The sequence below is a fragment of the Alligator mississippiensis genome, chromosome 3 (assembly GCF_030867095.1).
Source record: "Alligator mississippiensis isolate rAllMis1 chromosome 3, rAllMis1, whole genome shotgun sequence".
Classification (NCBI taxonomy): Eukaryota; Metazoa; Chordata; order Crocodylia; family Alligatoridae; genus Alligator; species Alligator mississippiensis.
In genome coordinates this window covers 213,778,371-213,784,728 of record NC_081826.1, presented here as the reverse complement: position 1 = coordinate 213,784,728, position 6,358 = coordinate 213,778,371, and positions in this window count along the sequence as shown.

Genomic DNA, 6,358 nt, shown 5'->3' with positions numbered 1-6,358 from the left:
AATTGGCTCTACCACTCTCCAGAGGTGACAAGCTATTGTCCTAACAAATTAAGAGTCCTGCCAGACACAGTTTGTGCGGGGCTGGAAGACAGTATGAAAGAAACATATACTGTGACAGCCTGTGATGTAGGACATTTGAAAAGAAAGACTCAGATAGATCCACAGAGTTACATTGAGCTAAACTTCAACATAGAGCTCTATAAATCTTCAATGAAGATTTTCAAAAATTCAATACACTTTTATTTAAATGCATTAAATATCAAGTTGTTGCAAAGTGCCCATTAACAGTGCAGACATTTTAATGAGCATTTAGACAGACTAGAAAATTGATATTGAATAAACAGCCATTTTTAGATCTGTACTACCTGCCTTGATATTTTTGGTCGAGTGATCAGCTGTACAAGGGCTGGTCAGAAAAGGAAAATCACAAAAAAATTGCGATTCAAAGTTTTTTTTCATAATAATATGACATAGGAGGAGGGAGTTTTCCATGCAAAAGTTATCTAATTCAGCCCTGTGTCTCAGGTAATGACATCATGTGTTCCTGCTCAGAAACCTACTGAACTCCATATTAAAACTTTGTCTGCCCCTTTGTTAGACCTGATGCCTGAAAGCTTGTCCAACAACTTTCCCAACAATAACATTGGTCCAATGAAAGATATCGCCAAAAAAAAAAAAAAAATCACTGCCCATTTCAAAACTGATTAGGTTGTTTCCCACCATTTCTCTTTGTAGAAGGCTGCTCCAGAATCCCACTCCACTGGTGGTTGGAAACACTGGGCACCTATACATGAGCACCAACACTACTTCAAGACACTGGAATTCCAGTGTGTCGGAGCAGACTCAATTAAGCACAATTGCTGCACTCTAGCAGCCTCCTGCATCTTGTGTATTTTACAATTTTACAGAACTGCTGCATTTCCTGTATTGGCATCTCCACACTTAAAAATAGTGGTAGGGGTGCTTGAACTAAAGCTCATTGAATGTGCTTTAGTTCAAGTGCCCCTGCCACCATTTTTAAGTGTGGAGATGCCAATACAGGAAATGCAGCAGTGCTTTAATTAGAGCAGCTCTCAGTGGCTCTCCCCACCACTGGAGCACATGTAAAAGTGCCCACTGTTTAAAGATAAAATAGGAGCAAGACCTTTTAACATTTGTTCATGAAAAATGGATGAGGAGCATCACTCAAGAATAGCCAACAGGCTGGTGGTCAAGGAACTCAGTTTGATTAAATCCCTCCTCTGTCATATTCAGACCAGCTGTTTCAACCTGTCTCCAACATCCAGTCAAGTAACTAAGCTAGAAAGCCAGTCTGCCTCTGGATCAATTTTACAGAAAGTGGAACAGCTCCACTGTTGAGAGATTCCAATGCCTAGTTCACATTTGGTATATGGGAAACTGAAGTTTATGTCCTTGCTCTGCATTAAACAGAACAAAGAGTTGAATCCACATTCCCAACATCCCAGAGACATGCCATAAACAGCTGGTGGTTGGCAGCAGAGAGTCCATCCTGAACCTAGAAAAAAACTTTCCCCCTTTTTGAAGAAAAATTCTGCAGTAGATTTTTTTCAGCTAGCTAAGATAGGGATTCTGAAGGTTTGCATGTGTGCTTTGAATAAGTGCCAGTCTCTCTCTTTCTCCAACTGTCAGATGGTTGTAACAATACATCCCTACCCCCACAGGGTTGCAGTGAAAATTATGAAAAAGTTGTACCCATTTAGCATAAACAATTATTCAATATGCCCATCCGCTGCCTTATGACAGCAGGGCAAGTGCACAAGTGGAGTACTCCTAACAGAAGCTTCTTTTGGCATGTATTCCATTCCTACACTTTCTTCTTGGCCTGCACTGATCACTTTGGGGGCTGTATACAGGCCCTGAAGGAGAAAAGCTTGGCAGAGAGCCTTGCATTGTTATAGCCTCCTTCCACCTGGCCTTTTGCCATTGAAAGCTTTAAGACCTTGCATGTATCATCTCAATTCCTTTTACAGTTCAAATGTGCTCAACAACAATGGCACAGATGTCCAGATTAGATCAAAACAGATGCAATCCAAAGTTTAAAAAGTACAATGTACATTTTTTTTTTCATTTTATCAGTATTAACAACTGTATCTGAAAGCAGTTTGAATATCTGTGGTAGGTCCCTCAGTGATATCTATTGCTGCTGAGCACAGCGCTTTACTTAGCCAGTACATTTATGCTACCATTCTGTCTGTTCTTTGACATTTGTCCTTTGTGGTGGACTTTCTTTTCCTCTAACAAAGTTTCAGGTCTGCTAGAAAGAGAAGTAACTGTATAAAGTTCATTTTCATTAAATTGCCAGAAGTCTTGTTGGAAAAGGTTCCAGGTAGCCAGACTGTAGTTAATAGACTCTTATCATGAGATTCTAATAGGGTTGGAGTGTGGATGTTGCCTTGATGGTCCAGGAAGTGTGTGAAGACAAAATACCTCAAGAGATATTAGGGTTATATCACCTAGTATAACAAGTTGATTTGATCAGTAAGTAAAACACACTTTCTCACACATACACACCAACCTCTTTTTTGGAACTAATTGAAGTGGTTTTCATTGCTAGAGACCTCGACTAAATTCTGCTCTCATTTATAACATTAACTTATACCCTTTATGCCAGAACTCCATTAATGATGCCATTGGTTTTCCCTTTTACTCACAGTTCCACAGCCTTTTCCATCATGTTTCTCATGTACTGAATGCTTCAGCTCTTGAAACTGAATTTATCATTTTGCAAATGGCAAACTAAGGCACAGGGAGGTTACCTGCTCTGTCCAATTTTACACAGCCTGTGACAGAAGATAGCTGATATTTGTGGGGGAGGGGGAAGGGAAAGAGATATTGCTTGTATATGTTATCACTTTATATCCATAAGACATTGCTTCATATTGGCACTTAAAGAATTCAAGTCAGAGACCATCTTCAAACAAGGAAGAACTTTGCTTAATGCATTGTAGGTCCTGCTATAATAAGAAGGGCAGGGAAAGCGCAACTGGAGCTGCAGCTAGCAAGGGACATGATGGATAACAAGAAGGGTTTCTACAAGTATGATAGCAACAACAGGAAAGTCAATGGCAGTGTGGATCCCTTACTGAATGAGGAAGGCAACCTAGTGATAGATGATGAGGAAAAGGCTAAAGTACCCAATACCTTTTTTCAGTCTTTACAGGCAAGGTCAGCTCCCAGACTACTGAATGCGGCAGCACTGTTTGGGGAGAAGATGAGCAGTCTTCAGTGGTGAAAGAACAGGTTAGGAATTATTTAGAAAAGCCGTTGACCATTATCTTTGAAAACTCATGCCTATCGAGGGAGGTCTCGGATAACTGGAAAAAGGCAAGTATAGTATGCCCATCTTTAAGAAAGGAAAGGAGGAGGATCCAGGGAACTACAGACCAGTCATCCTCACCTCAGTCCCCAGAAAAATAATGGAGCAGGTCCTCAAAGGATCCATTTCTAAGCACTTGGAGAACAAGCTGATTAGGAACAGTCAGCATGGATTCACCAAGGGCAAGTCATGCCTGACCAGCCTGATTGCCTTCTATGATGAGATAACTGGCTCTGTGGATGCAGGGAAAGCAGTGGACATAGTATACCTTGACTGTAGCAAGGCTTTTCATAGGGCTGTGCAAAGCTTTGGTCACTGATTCGATTCAGTGGAGATTCGGCCCAATTTAGTGGCCGAATCACTGAATCTGAATTGAATCAGGAAACCCAATAATCTATCCAAATTGAATTAGAAGCTTCTGATTCAAATCAAAGAGATTTGATGATTTGTACATAGACACGGCTTTATGTTTTTTCTACATACCTCAAGGTACCAAGTGGCTCATGGATGCTGAGATGGTGGGGCATATGGAGTGTCCCACAGGAGCGTGGTGGGGTCCCCAAAGTACTCAGTGGTGGTGCACTTCTGGGTCTGCTGTGAAGCACATGGGGGACCAACCCCCTGCCCCCCATCTTGGTGACTGGTGCCTCCTGGGTCTGAGGGGCACCCAGGGTCCCCCCATGGCTGAACACCAAGCTGGGGAGACTTGGGGGAAGGGTCCTGGAAATGTACACTTCCAGTACACTTCCAGGTCCATCACTGAGCATGCGGGCCCCCATCCCATCCCCTCCCCCCCCCCCGGCGCATGCTCGTGCGGGACACTCCATCTTCCTCACCATGTCAGCATTCATAAACCACTCCTGGTACCTTGAGGTATATAGAAAAAACATATAAAGCTGTGTCTATGGCTTAACCACTAATTCTCCAAATCAGAATCGAATCTTTAGATTCAGATTCAGCCAAATTTAATTGGGACAGTGATTCAAATCAACAAATCGAATTAGTGTCCCCCAAATTCGACCGAATATGAATCCAAATTGAATATGGCCCACTTTACACACCCCTATCCCATAGCATTCTTGCAAACAAGCTCAGGAAGTATGTGTTGGATGAATGGACTGTAAGGTGGATAGAAAGCTGGCTGGATTGTTGAGCTCAATGGGTAGTAACCAATTGCTCAATATCTAGTTGGTAGCAGGTATCAAGTGGACTGCCCCGGGGGTTGGTCCTGGGGCCAGTTTTGTTCAACATCTTCATTAACTATCTGGAAGATGGGATGGAAGTTTGCAGATGACACCAAGCTAGGGGGAGTTAGTAGATACACTGGAGGGTGGGGCTAGGATTCAGAGTGACCTAGACAAGTTACAGGATTGGGCCAAAAGAAATCTCATGAGATTCAGCAAGGATAAGTGCAAAATCCTGCACTTGGAATGAAAGAATCCCATGCACTGCTACAGCCTGGGGCCTGACTGGCTAAGCAGTAGGTCTTCAGAAAAGTTCCTGGGGTTTACAGTGGACAATAAGATGGATATGAGTCAGCAGTGTGCCAAGAAGGCTAACAGCATACTGGGCTGTATTAGTAGAAGCATTGCCAGAAGATCCAGGTAAGTAATCATTTCACTCTATTCTGTACTGGTGAAGCCACATCTGGAGTACTGTGTCCAATTTTGGGCCCCCCACTATAGAAAGGATGTGGACAAATTGGAGGGAGTCCAACAGAGAGCAATGAAAATGGTTCAGGGGTTAAAGCACATGACTTCTGAGGAGAGGCTGAGGGAACTGGGCTTATTTAGTCTGTGGAACAGATGACTGAGGGGGGATTTGATATCAACCTTCCACTACTTGAAGGGTGGTTTCAAAGACAGTGGAACTAGACTGTTCTCAGAACAAGGAGCAATGGTCTCAAGTTGCAGCAAGGGAAGTTTAAATTGAGTATTAGGAAAAACTCTCTCACTGGGAGGGTGGTGAAGGACTGGAACAAGTTACCTAGAAAGGTGGTGGAATCTCCATTCTTAGAGGTCTTTAAGGCCCGGCTTGACAAAGCCCTGGCTGGAATGATTTAGTTGGAGATGGTCCTGCTTTGAGCAAGGAGTTTGACTAGATGCCCTCCTTAGGACCCTTCCAACCCTAGTTTTCCTATGATTCTATGAAAGGAACTCTTGAGATATCTCTACTTCAAGGTCTATATATTTAACTACCAAGCTGATTCTCCATACAAAAAAAAATTGATCATCATAATTTTAGATATTTTCCAACATGGAAACTGAAATTAAGTGGTCTGATCTTATCCCTACTTTTGCATGTAGAAAGCAGGACAAATCCAGATGACCTAGAAGAGTTAACTATATTTGGTTAGAGGTAACTGGGGCCTCACTCTTAAGTAGTACAGTCCTCTTCACTTCAATCCAGCAAGGTCTTTGAATGAAGTCTGTAGTCATAGTTGTAAGGGAAGAGCCAAGGCCCCCTCCCCTTCCAAGCACAAATGCATGACAAAAACCTGGTCTGAGACTGTTATTTCAAGGGGTTTTTTTGCTCCAAGCTTGGCTAAGTAACCAATGGAAGCAAAGGTTTGAAAAGAGCTGTTCAGACAATAGCATGAACTGTCCCTCCTCTTAATTAAACTGATGCCCTTAAAGGTGGTTATTACTTTGAATCATGGAACTCCATACTCTTTAAGATGATAATTCCCCAATAATATTATTTGGACAAAACTTCCTGGGTTTAAACGTGTATGCTGCTGGCCTGTCCCCTCAGCTCAGGAAAGACAGACATTACTCCCATAAACTTTTTTCAGGCTTATTATTGAAACCAGCTTCACAAAACCTAAGCTATTCCCCTGACTAAGGCAGGCTCTTGTCCTCTGCTTCAAAACGACTGCAAGCTTCCTACTTGTTTCCTGTAGCTTCTTCTCAACTAAGGCACTTACTGACTTTTGTAATCACTCATTCAGTCTTAGCTGGGAGGTGGTTGATCACTGATAGCTGAGGCTGACTCAGGTTTCCATTAACATTCCAGACACCC